Below are 14,922 nucleotides of genomic sequence, written 5' to 3'. Positions count from 1 at the left end.
GGGCTTACAGTTGTGGTAGGCCTCAGGCCTACAAGGCTGTTGTCAGTTCTCTTAGGAGTACAGCTGAGTGGGGCTGACCCTATGCACTGTGGCTCTCAATTGTTTCAGGCTTTGGAAGGTGGGGCTGATCCTTTTTATGGCTATTTGTGAAGCACAGGTCTTCTGCTGCTGATAAACATCACCCCCCACAGGACCACACACACTGTCAGCACAGTCCTGGTCCATGCACACTTCTCAACCCCCTGGAGTGTACCCCAATAACACACTGCAGGGGCCCTCACCTCTCCAACAATGCCCCCCACATTTCACCTGGTCCTCCCACAGGCCCTGCCCCACAGAGGCAGACACCCTTGCCCACCTGTTGAGGATCAAGTCATCCAGTCAATGCAGGCTGAAATGTAACCTGAGAGATTGCTGTTAGGTGGGTCAGCCCCTAGGGCGGGTTGCCTGCCCTGACTGAACTGGATTTAGTCTGTTCTCTAGTGGGTGTGGCAGACCCTGGGCTAACAGCCCAAGGGATGAACCTCAATGGCACCCACAGGGGTCTGCCTCCGCATGCCCTGACCAGCTTAGAACAATGGACCCACCAATGTCTCAATCTCCGGAGAGGTCCCTCCTCTCACCAAGATGTCCCCAAAGCCCACCAAGTGAGTCTCGTTTCACCAAAGGACTATAAGCTGTCTCTCTGTTGATTTTAGTTTGCTGCGATGAGTGAGTTTGTGCATGGGCCCTTTAAGACCCAGGTCTTTTTGGCTTTCAGCCAATAGATTTTATGGAGGTATCTTCATTGCAGTTAATAGCCAGCAAAGCCAGACAGTAAGACCCTGGTCTCAGTTTGGCTGAGTCTGAAGTGTGCTTATAGCAGTATCTCCCCTGCTCCGGACCTCACTCCTCCAGGGAGGGCAGCATACCTTATGGTGGCTCCCACCTGGAAAGCTGTGAAGCTCCGCTGCTCCCAAAGATTTTTTTTTCCTCTCTAGCAGGAATTACTGTCTCTTCTGCCTTCATCAGGAGTGTCCCTTTTTGTGGGGGTTCTTTTTTATCCAGTTTTCAGTTTTAAATCTGGGATAATCTTTCCAAAAATTGTAACTTGGTTGTATTTGTAGGAGGAAGCGAGTTCAACGTCTGCTCACACTGCCATCTTGACAAGATCTCGAAGCATGAGTATTATATCATAAGACTTATGCTTGTGTTTTCATGCAACAAGATGTGTGAATTAAATCAAGTGTATCTCAGAAACTGTTTGCTCAGCTATAGATGTAACTAACACTTAACTCGAAAGAAGATTAAATGTATGTGAAAGACTTTTCTAAACCTCAAAACGCCATGCTGTGATGATGAGGATGTAGATGATGAAGTGTTTGCTATGGGGCAAGCACTGTGCTAAAAAGTTTGAATACATTATATCAATTACTCCACAACACTATCTATTAATTAGATTCTACTTTAATCTCCATTTTATAGATGACATTTGGAAAAGTCACAAATTTTTCCCAATGTCACATACCCTGTTTAATTGTGGAACTGAAATTTGAAACCAGATCTATCTACCTCCACAGTTGATGCTCAACTCCCATGCTACATTTCCTATCAAAAACTGTTGCTTTTGGGGAATACTTTTATTAAAATGTCCCTGACCCTGGGTTATTGAACCTGAGTACAGACTGGGTTGATAACTTATTCCATATATGACATTGTGGTGAGTCCCAATAGCTCTATAGCTCACCTGTTAAAGCATTGAACTCTATGCTCTCTCAGGTTCATTGGCTTTAGGCCATTTGACATTCTATGATCTTTGTTTCAGTTAGGATGCTCTACATAGTTCAATGTGTAATTAGCAATCCAAGACACATTGACTATATGCCGAATGAATAGAGGAAACTATAGATAGCAGTCGGTTAAAGGGGGAATATCTCTAAGGGATATATCAGGTGAATAAGGTTTTTAGGAGAAGATGGGCCTGAACAATTTATCATTTTCCTCCATAGTCACTATATTTACAAAGATTTTGTTTCTGTTTAAACCAATGTTGTGACATAGTGGGGTAAAAGTGGGCAATTACAGCCCCTTCATTTGAGCAGAGGAATCCAGTAAGCCACAGAGAAAGACAGGCAGGGAGAAAAGGTTGGCTGCCTCATAGTTACTGCAGACCACTACAGTGTAGGGACAGCATTTTGCCATCAGCTATGAGTCAGCTAGAAGTTGTAGCCAAATGCTCAAGAGTTCCTTAGAGTTTAGTCTTCTTTCCTTGATGAGGCCTATAGGAACCTTATCCATCCCCTCCATCCTTGCCATTGTGGGCACGTGCTTGTAAGGCAGAGATTCCCTACTAGGGGTGATTTTGTCCCCCAGTGAACAACTGGCAAATATCTAGAGAACCAGCTTGAATATCATGACTTTGTGGGGAAATAAGGAGTGTTTGCTATGAACATCTAGAGGCTAGAGGCCAGGAATGCTGCTGAACATCCTACAATGCTCAAGACAGTCCCATCACCCACCAGCAATAAAGAATTATCTGGCCCAAAATGTCAATAGTGCTTATGTTGAGGAACTCTGATATAAGGGAACAGGAATCACAAGAAAGCAAAATCAGCTGAACTCACTAATGTCAGCTATGAATAGAAGATTCTTACTTTTACTCTCTCCTCCACACTCCAATAACAGAGGGAATAGAGAAGAAAGCCCCTCCAGTTACTAGGCCAACTCAGCCAAGGTTTTAGTCAGGGAGGGAGAAGTTAAATTGAATATGAGTTTGATTTTCTAACAACTTCTTATTTTAAAAGAGTTTAAGACTCACAAGAGATGCAAAAATTGTAGCATAGAGTTCTCATGTACCCCGAAGCTAGCTTCTCCTTCTCCCAGTACTGACATGTTGCATAACCATAGCCCATAGTCCAAACCAGAAAATTGACCATGATGCTATACTCTTAACTCAGGTACATATATTATTTGGATTTCATCGGTATTTGCTTGTCCTATTATTCTTTGTTTGTTTGTTTTGGTATACAGTTCTATAAAGTTTTATCACATAGCCTCAAGTAACTACCACCAAAATTAGGACACAAAACTGTTCCATCACTACAATGAAACTGTCTCATGTGTTAGTCCTCAATAGTCACATCCTGACTTCTTAATGAGTTTGGTTGAGCCTATGTGAGAAATTAGTACTTTTAATAAAACTAGAAACACCTAGATCTGCTGATTAATGATATGAGTATGTTACCATACACGATAATTTATTTGACCTCCACAATCTATTGCAAAGTGTAAAAAACAATAGTTCCCACGTCATAATTTTTTGGGCAATGTGATAGTATATACGAAACAGTTAACACAATGCTCAGACACAGTGAATATTTAATAAATATTTTCTATTTTTAGGAAAAAATGGCACGTAAGAGGGTGAAATAAAAGATGAGAGAGGTTTGGATACCTGGTGACGAATAATGCATTGATAATAAAAAAGATGTCAGGAGAATGAGCTATTTTAGAATGGGGTTCAATCAGTTTTGAGGCAAATTGAGTATAATTTGCTAACAGCCATCTAGGAGGTATGAGGAAATAAATATTTAGATCTATACTGATCCAATGCTCTAGCTACTAGCCATATGTGGCTATTTACATTTAAATTTGAATTCATGAAATGAAATTAAAAAGTTATTCCCAGCAACCACATTTCAATACTAGCCACATTTCAAGTCCCCAGTAGGCACATGAAACTGGTGCCTACTGTATGGGAAAGCCCAGACGTAGAACATTGCCATCATGGCAGAAAGTTCTATTAGACAGTGCAGATCGATCCTCAGACCATTAATCATCCTTTTAACATACCTGAGCTTTTTTATAATATTATGTATTTTGTGTTTAAAAAACCTTTCCAAGAAGAATTCCATAGGCTTTACCAGATTGCCAACTATGATTTAGAGCCAGAGTAAAAGTTCAAAACTAGAGGCAGACACCTCAAGAAACCTTTGTGGTGAAGTAATGAGAGTCAACACTTTTGCACCTGGAGACAAGGTACATGCGAAGGAGGCAGAATCTTAGGAAATGCTCAAGTGATGGGAGGAGAAGCTGATGAATGATTGGCGAAGGCAAAGTGCCAAGAGAGTACAATATCCAGAAGCCAGAAGAGGAAAGAGTTGTCTGGTTAACTGGGCCAGATGCTACATGGAGATTAAGAGGGGGAATACTAAGCAGGAGCTCCTGGTTTGAGCAGCTAAGCAGTCATGGTAACCCAGGGGAGAGATTTCTGTGGTTGATGGGAGTAATAGCCAGTCTACATGGAAGTAACAGTGTTCTTAGAAATGGTAGGAGTACTCGAAGACTGTCCTTTCAAGAAGTTGCCAGAGTGAAGGAAAAGAACAGAAGGTAGCTTGAAGATATAGAATGAAACACTTTTTAATGGACTTGTGGTTATCTAGTGACAAAGGAGAAAGAATTGATGGTTGGGGAAATGCCGAGAATGTTGTATGAGCTGTGAGACAGACACAGAGCAAGAGAATAGACTCTGTTATAGACAATGATTCTCCACTTGCCCTTCATGTCTGTGTAAAGGAACCCCCAGACCTGGGGCCATCCCTGGAAGATAGATTAGGCTACTAGGCAAGTGATTGTGTCCCAGTATCTGCTTTGCAGGGCAAATCTTTCATTTAGGAATCTCCATTTCCAATAAGTCTCTTGGTGGGTCTTATTGTTCTTCAAAACTCATCCTAAGGACTCCTCCATCGAGGCTTCCCTGAATTCCCAAAGACAGTTTGGGCCCCTCTCTTTTCTGTGATATCATAACATCCTATAAATGGTTCTCTCACACATTGAACCAAGGCACTTGAGGGTTAGGATTTTGTCTTGTTCTTATCGGTATCTTCAACATCCAGCTTGTAAAAGAACCTTGGCAAATATTTGTTGAATTAATAAACTATGAACATTATGTCTATATATTTCTCCCTTTAGCCTTTCCAAAAGTCTTCTTGAAAAACCTGTTCCATCTTTGCTGAGAGGAACTCCTTTTACTAGCTTAGAATTACTAAGGCCAAAAAGGGAAAAAAATAAGGACTCTTACAACCAACAACCAAATGTAATGATTGACAAATCCCATGCCTCTCAAACAAACTAAGCATGAATATTTAACACTATGCATACTGAATTACCTATGGTCAATTAACAGAGGATCTTCGAGTCATACAGACCAGCGATCAATTTCCAATTCAGGCCCTGGTTAAAAATCTTAAGTACCAAATAGACCTTCAATTTACTTGTCTCTAAGATGAGAGTGAAAATACCTACGCATCTATTGTGAAGAAGAAGAAAAAATAACAGATGTGAAGGACATAGCCAAGAGTAGAAACTCCATAAATTTTAGCTGAATATATCTGTCATCGTGAGTGCCTAATCCAGAAGATAGCCCTTGTGAATAATGCTACAATGAAGAGAGGGTGGATATATCTTTTTGAATTAGTGTTTTCATGTTCTTTGTATAAATACCCAGAAGTACAAGAGCTTAATCATATGGTTTTCCTATTTTTAACTTTTTGAGACTTCTTCATCTTGTTTTCTACAGTGGCTGTACCTGTTTGCATTCCCACCAGCATTGTATGAGAGTCCCCTTTTCTCCACAGCCTCTGCAATACTTGTTAGGTTTTTTTTTCAATAATACTCACTCTTTCTTTCTACAAATGAAGTACCTGAGTGACCAGCTAAAGGTCACTGGCAAACCTGAAACTAGGTCCCAGAACTCTGGTCATTCATTCATACATGTATTCAGTTATTTAATAAATATTTAGTGAGAATCTAATCCTAGGCCAGACTCTATGAGTACAGTGACAAACCAATCAGGCAAAATTATTACCCACCTGAACCTGATAATATAATTTATTGCTTTATTCTCTAGCCTTTCTCATATATTCCTTGACAAGTTGAAAAGAAAATAATCTTGGGTGTTCATGTTTTCCTCTTTAGGATTAGGTCTCCATTTCTTCACTCTCTGCATGAGACAACGCAGTAGCTGAAAGCACAAGAGTAAGTGATTTTGAGGAGGCTGTAAGAATATGAGGCTATGCTGCCCCCCTTAAATCCTGCTCATGGGAAGACCAGGGTCAATCAATCACCAGCTGTCAGGAGACCAACTGAGTGCTGTGAGCCTCTGCGACTAAAGCAGTCCTTCCTGAATGTCTGCAATGAAACCATGAGATGCTTCAAAGTCAAAGCACCACTAACTCATTGGGATGTTTTTCAAATGATGTTTGTTGAAATGATAAGGTACCTGGGCCTTGATAACAATGGTCCTTTAAATGACTTTTAAGAAAACCAAATAAACAAAATGAAGTGAAGCCCAGGGAGCTGAGAGAATAACTAACAGGGCCAGGCAATCACCTTGTTGAGCAAAATTATAAAAATGTACAATAATAATAATATTAGCTGCCACTTCTTCTGCGTAACTCCGGGTATTTGGTGCTAGCCTAGCTTCTTGCAATATATAACATAATGTACTCATCTCTACAAACTTATGAGTATAGTTTTGTTCATCTTTTTTTGTAGAATAAGAAAGCTGAGGTACAAGGATAATGAGAATCCAGTGCAAGAATACCCAGCTTGGATATTTCTGCTCCAAAGTTTATGTAGTTTACAGTATTGTAAACAGTCTTGCTGCCTCCAAAATAACACAAGTACAAATGTTTTAAAGCAATGGGTAGCTATCATTATAGCCTACTTGGTATCCAAGCAGGGACAGACAGAAAACTAACAATTACACAGTCCCTGCTATGCACAAAGTGCTGTCAATGGTAAAGCCAGTGGAGGGATGTGAAGGTCTTCAGCTATCTCCCTCAATACACACACACACACCAGTGGGTCAGCATTGTGTGATATGACAAAATGACATTATCTCATGATTACATAAGGTGCCAGCCAACTCCTCTGAAGAAATGTTTTCCATGCCTGTGTCGGTGTTGCAATCCAATGTACACATCAGGATAGATGCAGAGATGGCTGATGGCCACTCTGAGTTTATTATAACCAGCATTTCAATATATACATAGCTTACAACTGTTAAACATACACAGATGTTCAGGACAATGTAATTAGTGAATGCCAAGAATTCTTAGTGATTTCTCAAGGAGCCCTCCCTCGGCCTCTGTTTTGATATTATCATGTTATTGCTGTGCTCATATATTTTTAGATCAGAGCATGCAAGGCCTCCTAGGCAATGGCCCCTCCTGCTCCTGATATCATTTCTCCATCTGTGCCCCCAGGTGACCATGCCTGGCCTAGGTTGCCTCCCCCTGGAGGTCTTATCTGTTATTGGCTAACCGGCCTTCTCACCTCTGGGTTACAGTTTGTTGGCAAGCCTTTTCCAGTGATTATTAACCCTTCCCGTGTCAGGAGTGGCTACAACCTGTAACAAACTTCCAACCAGATTGTTGCCCTCAAAATTCAATTATGCTGAAATTCTGGAGCTATCCTGAATTTATGTATTTAACCCACCAAATGTACCAAATGTATAGATCTTGAATTTGTGAGATGCTCATACAGAAATCATGGAAACTACTGAGGTCTTTTGTGTAAATACCATAGAATTTATGTTAATTTACTGTAATCCTGAAAATTGTGCTTAATCTTTCATTTTATAGATGCGAAAACTAAAGCCCAAAGAAGGTAGGTAATTTGCATGATGTTCTACAGTTAATAAGTGGTAGAGCTGAAATTGGATCCCAGACACATCTAGATCCAAAATCCATGCTTTTCCTTTCTTTCTTTGGTACTGTATTTTATTTTGCAAAAAAGAACTCTTGTTTTTCTCAATTTAGAAAAATAATATTCATTCATTTGTAGAAAATTTGGAACAAACCATAAAGAATAACGAAGAAAGAAACATCAATAATACTATAATCCAAAGAGAGCTAATGCCGACATCTTGGTGTTTTCCCTTTCAATCACATCTTATACAGTACACAGAATTTTATCGCAGATTTTCCACTTGTTATATTGCAAACATGAGTACATGCCATTAAAAATTCTATAAAGCTTTGTTTTTAATATTTACATCATATTCAATATATAGATATAATAAATCAGCCTTCTTCCTTATTGTTAGACATGTAGGTCATTTCCGGTTTTTCGCAATTATACATAGCACTGGAATGAAACATTTAGTACATAAATCTTGGCCTGAGTGACTTGCTGAATCCCTTGACACAGATTCTTGAATACGAGAATGGGCTCTTTCTATTATGTCATGCTGCCTCTTTTCTTAAAATTAGGACCTTTCACCCAGTCCCTACTCCCCCTAACCAGAATGGAATGTGTCCTTCTGCTTCCCTTCTAAATGACTCAGTAAAGTTGTAGACATAGGGAAATGTCTAGACCCTAGGTTTGCAGAGCAGAATTGAAAGAGTTGGGATTTGGAATCAGAGAATCTGAATTCATGCACCAGTTTGCTTGTCACTGACAGAATGACTCAGGCAGGAACCTGAGTTCTTCAGCCTTTGTGTTCTTACCTGGAATATGGCACACTAATAGCACTTTCCTGAAAAGATCAATGTGAGAATTAAATCAGATAATGCATACAACAGGGGCTGTGTAAATCATCATGTGTTCTAGCAAATGTCAGTTACTATTAACTTTAGGCATATTGACAGATTTAGTGGGCTTTGAATGGGAAACAAAAGAGATAAAGTAGTGTATCATTGATGTTGTCTTTTGGTAAACCCACACATGTCGAATTAAAAAATTTAAATGTCTTCATTCACTGGCAGGTCAGAGGGCTGGTGAGTCCAATACAGCATGAAACAAAGCAGGGGAGTCATGTGACACTCCACAACATTCAGCCCAACTGGCATTGGACCCAACTCTATCCTAAGAGATATTTAATGATGAAGGAGGATGTAGTAAGAGAAGAGCATCATGGGAGAGAAGTGAAGAGAGACAGGTCCTAACTCCCAGGAGGGAAGCTGTCTCAGACTCCATCAGGGAAGAAAAGAATCAGGACAGACATAAAGTTAGAGGCTAAGAAGTAGTTCGCTCTTGGGTTCGTGATGAGACAACTAAGCTAAAAAGTTTTCTGAGTAGGCATCATACTTCAATGGAATGAAAGGAGAGGAAGAGGACATTTTAATGATACAATCCGAGGTGAGGAGTAGAAATTTCAGGAGTCAATCCAGAAATCCCAAGGATTCATTGATGATGAAGTTTGAAGAAAAACCTGAGGGCAGTGGGAGTCTTGTTAGGAAAGAGACAGCCCTATCTAGGTGAGAATCATCAGGGGAACTTGAAACCAGAGGAAGATGAGAAAATCAAGGTTTCTATGAAGCAGGAGGCAAATAGGAAGTGTTGTGAGAAGCCCAGACAAATCCTAAGCAGTTACAGTTGGCAGGAGATCCAGAAACACAATCAGCAGGCTGACCAGTGGGTAGTGATCAGCTGCAAGGTATACGATGTTACTGGCTGGGCCAACAGGCATCCAGGTAGCTGCCAGATCCTCAACCAGTATGCTGGGGAAGATGCCATGGGAAGGAAATCAAATCTCTGCCCTGTCTCTGGACTGGGTTTTAAATGAACTCAGATGTTGATGGATACTATGTTTGTGTATTCTGGGTTTTGTTTTGTCATCAGTGTTTTGTTTTGTGTTGAAATGGAGTCACTGTTTGATAAGAAGAAATTTACAAATAGGCGAGTAATACCTAAACAAATATATCTGTCCACAAGTAGAAATTTCTGAGACCCATTTCATTGGAAATTCTAAAACAAAGACAGCAGTTCATCTGTTACACATCAAATGTCATTAATAACAATGAGGAAAACCTGCGATGACATAGGCTTTTAGAATTTGCAGAGGTTTCTTGGATCCTGTAGGTCATTCAGAGTAATACAGGTTATACAAACCACTTTTACAAAAGAAATGAAAATCACAGACATTAAGAGGCTGGTCCAAGGTCACCTAGCAGCTGGGCTCAGAATCAAAACCTTTATTTTTGTTAAGTTCTAGTATTTCCACTTTCTTTCACTGCTTATCCTCATCACTCTCCTCCATCAAAATGGCTAACTGAAAAAAAATCTTGTAACATTTATTGGATGTCTAGGATAACCTAGACAGATTGAAATGTTCTTCTCGGACTTATAGGTTGTTTCTGGCTTTTCTGGTGTGGTCTCTTCCAGGTGGGAAGACCAAGCCTAGATTCTAGTTATTTGTACTGTGCAATTAGTTTTAAATCATGTAGTTTGAAAACAATCAGATGGCTCATATGTTCAATAATAAGATTTGATGCGCCAATTTTGTTTTATGAATTTATTTTCCTCTGTAAGTTCTTTGGAGAAAATTACAACCCATCTCAGGAGAAGTAAGTAATAATAAAACACGAGAGTTGAATACTTTGGAGGGTTTAATCTGTGCCAAGCACCAAAGGGAGCACTTTATTTTAGCTCTTCTGATTTTTACAACAATACTGAGATGAAGGTATTGTTATTCCCATATTCTGGTTAAGGAAACCAAGGCTCCAAGAGCTTCCGCAAACTCCTCAGGACATTCCTGGTAAGCGGTGAGGCCCAGATGCAAACCAGATATGTTTCATTCCCAAGCCTGCACTCTTAATCAATAAATAGGATGGAATCCTAAAAAGGGTTTTAGAATGACTAAGTAAATGAATGAATTAGTGACCCTATGGGACAGACTACTTATGTATCATTATTCACCTATTATGAGGAGGAGGGAGAGTTGGAGAATAGTTTCTAAGTAAATAACCAAAGGGTGCCCCTTCCAGGCAGGTGCAGCCATAGGTCCAGAGCTGGCACACAGACACCATACTTTGATCCATATTAGTCTTTCAGGGTGCAACCTGTAAAAACCTCTAAGTTGTAGAGTAAACATTGGACCTCAAGCCCTCTGATTTTATGTCCTGCTCACCTTCACTGGAGAGCATGACACTTTTCCACTCCTCAAGGACCATATCATGGGCTGTTTTGCAATAATTATAATGAGGATTGCAAAGCATTTGATGACAGGAAATATATATGAATAGTTACAAGATATTCTTTGTTTTTTCCCAGAAATAATTCACTGTAATCAAAGTTTTTTTTCTGTAATAAGATAAAATAACATATGCACAACAAGTGCACTTTTGTTAGAGAAATTTGGGTGCATATCTCTTTTGTCTTTAAGTCATTTTATTGAGGTAATATTGGCTTATAACATTGTGTAAATTTCAGGTGCATGTATTATATTTTGATTTCTGTGTAGACTGCGTCATGTTCAACTGATAGGTGCTTACGAGAGAGGAAGGGGTTGAGGGGAGGGCAAAAGGGGTAAAGGAACACATATATAAATTAGCCACAAGTTTCGTATAAGGCAACAGAATGTTCTGAGCTAAATGAAAGAAGCAAATGCAGTATTTTGATGTGTGCCCATGAGTAGCATGTATGGAACAAAGAAAGTAGGTTTATTTTTCTGTGTGCTGGTCAGTCCACTCCTTATCACTGGACACCACACTCAAGGAGGGACACAAAGAAACTCAAGTTCCTTCTCATGAGAGTCAGAGGTCAACGTAACAGGGAAGGCATGAGAAAAACTTAGAGGAAATACACCAAACTCCATTTCAACTATTTAGAGGTCTGCAGTGTGAAAGAGGGTAGAGTTGTGTGCAGCTCTGAAAGAGAGAATCCCAAATGCCTAGAAATGAGCAAAGCCAACAGAGACAAGACTAGGGCAGTGAGAAGAGGATGTGTACAGAGATAGAGTATGGATATGATTCATGTCATGAGTAAGCGCCAACCAAAAATGAGCATCCCAGCTTAGCTGTTTCCTTTGTCTTAGGACAATAATGGCAAATATGTGTGCTCAATTAATTTCACCTACTGTCATGGACTGAGGATGAGAAGAGGAGAAGGAGGAGAAGACGATGAGAGGAGGGGAGAGGTAGGAGAACAGAAAAGAAAAGGAGGAGAGGGAGACAGTGTCTTGGGTGCTGAGCTAAGAAGTCTGGATTAACAACAGCCTGTTTTACATTTGGGGAAATATAGTTCAGGGAGAATAAATTACTTTCTGAAAGTCATGCAGCAAGTGTGTCAAAGAACTGGGTCTCCAAGTCACTTCTGTCTGGCCCAGTTCCTTAGGTTTCCCCAAGACAGGGCGCTACTCTTTCTTTCTCTACCACTTTGGTTCCCTGAAATACTGTCTTTCAAAGGACAGAGTCTCTAGAAGACTAAAAATTCACTGGGATGGTTTTACATTAGCATTAAAGAGATTTTAGCTAACATTGAACATTTCATTTTTTTGGAATGTATTTTTTAAACAGCTGACATTTGTGTAATTCTTTTAAAATAATTTGCACAAAGTGCTGATTTTTATATCACTGTGAGGCAGATAGAATAAGGATTATATTTCAGCATTAAGAAATGAGAAAACGAACTCACAGAGGGGCAGGAGGCATCTCAGGTCACAGAACTGGTTAATTGCAGACCTGAAACAAACACTCAGGCTCAGTCCTTAGGTTGACATCCATCGTGTGCATCCCACAAGGCTGTGTGTCAGGGAGCACAGCTCTGTATTAAGAATAGAGGGCTCTGAGGGTAGACAGCCTGGACTCACAACCTAGCACAGCAACAAGTTGTGTCGGTTTAGGCCAGTTACAAAACCTCTCTGTGCTTCAGTTTCTCTGTCTATAAAATAGCAACCACAATAGCGCTAACCTTATAAATATTATTGGGAGATTATTGAAAGAGTTGAAGGCATTAAAAGTGCAGGGTCTAGAATATAGAAAATGCTAAACAAATTTTAGATACTATCTATAGCATGAATCAGTGGTGGCACTAATAATTGACAAACCTCTAGATATATCCCCATTATTTAGGGCAGGAAGCCCTAGGTTAAAAAAGGAAGATGATACAAACCTTAATTATTTTTCCTAAAAATTTTCTCCATGGGGAGTGTCCTGGTGGCGCAGCAGTTAAATGCACACGTTCTGCTTATCTGCGGCCTGGGGTTTGCCATTTCAGATCCCAGGTATGGACATGGCACCGCTTGGCAAAAAGCCATGCTGTGGTAGGAGTCCCACGTATAAAGTAGAGGAAGATGGGCATGGATGTTAGCTCAGGGCCAGAGTTCCTCAGCAAAAAGAGAAGGATTGGCATTAGTTAGCTCAGAGCTAATCATCCTCAAAAAATAAATAAATAAATAAATAAATAAAAATTTTTCTCCGTGGAAAAGAAGACCCCAGTAGTATCTGACAACTATGAGATAATCATTCATTATCTAAAAGAGTATGGGTCTTTGAGGGTAAAATTCTACCATAAATTTTCTTTAGTACATCTATATAGATATATACGTATTTACACATACACACACACACACACACACACATATATATATATATATATATATATATATATATATATATATGGAGAGAGAGAGAGAGAGAATCACTGGTTGAGCATGAAAGTGGGTGTCAGGAAGCACAGGTTTAACTCCAGCATTTGTCAATGTCTTCCTGATGATTTCAGACCTGTTAATTATCTGGGCTTTTGTAACCCCCTACTCTGTACAATAAATGGGTTGAAAAAGGTGATCAGGCTGGGAGGCACCACAGACATGACCTATTAAAATTATTGATGGCCATCAGAATTCCAAGGTTTATGGAGGCTCGAGAGATAAGCCCATCAGGACTTTTCCAAGGCAACAGATCCCTTAAAAGTTGCACCAGTGAGTTTTGAAATGAAACTTTTGCTTTCTAGAATTCTTTTCATAACTCTTTCTTTTTTGTTTCAAATTTCTCACCTTTCTTACCTCTGAACAATCCTAATCTCTTTCTTATACCCTGTTCACTTTCTTAAGTATCCTGATTTTAAACCCATTCTAGTCATTAAACTAAGAGATACTTCTTTCCAGCCTTTGCACTGACTCTCCAGTATAATGTGGCAAGCTTGTAAACGAATGCTAGCATTATACTACACACACATGCACATATGCATACTACTTGTCCACAGGACCAGGACCCCTCCAGAGCAGACAAACACTTATGGCCTTGGAGACCCTGTGTCTTGTTTCTGAAGATCCATTGAGCAGCTCACGGGAAAGTCATCCTTTGAGCTAATCTAAGTGAATTATATTGGTTTTTGTTCATCATTTTATAGGCTAAAGCCCTTTGCACATATAAATGGGTGATGACATTGAAAACGCTTTGTAAATTGTAGCACTAACTAGAGGAGCACAGATCCATATGTACAAAACATAACCAGTTCTCCAAACATAACCAGAGCTCAATCAACATCTGAAACAGTACTGATAGTGTAAAAGACAACTACTGGAATTTTGTATCTCTTTACTGACCAACCCCCACTCAGAAAAAAGAATTTATTCTAACTGAATTCCATAACAGTTTGAGGACAATTTAAAAATCACTACTCATCTTTCACTTCTCCAGAGGAGAAAAAAAAGTTATTGTAACTTTTTAAAATGTTTTGTTTGTTCATTGTATTTTGCTTATGATTCCACCCAAGTAAATTTATTAATAGTAATAATTTTCTATTCACAAAATTAAGGCATTCGTAAGTTGATATAATAGATTCTTAGTTATTGTTCCTTTTTCCCTTAAAGAATCTAATTCATTCCTTGAACATTTATTTCACGGTCCCAGTTGGTGGAATATTTCCAAGAATTGTGGAGGAAATTAGAGGCTATGAATATGTTCAATGTCAATCTGGGATTCTTTTCCCTTCACCTTGCCCAGATCTTGATTTTGGAAGCCACGGCTTGGTTAATACTGTGGCATTTTGGGAATGGCTGGCCTATTACAATATTAATTTCCTTTCTCCTCACAATTTCTGAGGTAAGCAGGCATTCTAAGCACAGGCGGTAGCTTTAGGGGAAGACTTAAAACTTTTTCTTCGATCTTTAGATTGGTGTCAGCTGCTGTGTGATACTTCTTGGCAAGCTGCTCA

The 14,922-nt window shown here is 39.5% G+C and overlaps 1 protein-coding gene across 3 annotated transcripts in view; it reads left to right on the top strand.

The window, feature by feature from the left end:
- Positions 1–14,922, top strand: part of LOC103563054 (fatty acid desaturase 2-like protein FADS2B) — a 45,898-nt gene that overhangs the window by 11,162 nt on the left and 19,814 nt on the right. For 2 of the 3 annotated variants that reach the window (XR_011523876.1, XM_070563910.1), the window contains exon 2: positions 5,956–6,015. The exons of the other annotated variant lie outside the window; for it this stretch is intronic. The gene's annotated coding sequence lies outside the window, so the exon portion shown is untranslated. The remainder of the gene's footprint in view (positions 1–5,955; positions 6,016–14,922) is intronic. 3 annotated transcript variants of the gene reach the window in all.

The sequence above is a fragment of the Equus przewalskii genome, chromosome 11 (genome assembly GCF_037783145.1).
Source record: "Equus przewalskii isolate Varuska chromosome 11, EquPr2, whole genome shotgun sequence".
Classification (NCBI taxonomy): Eukaryota; Metazoa; Chordata; class Mammalia; order Perissodactyla; family Equidae; genus Equus; species Equus przewalskii.
The sequence above is the reverse complement of the archived record's forward strand: the minus strand, read 5'-3'. Positions and strand labels throughout refer to the sequence as shown.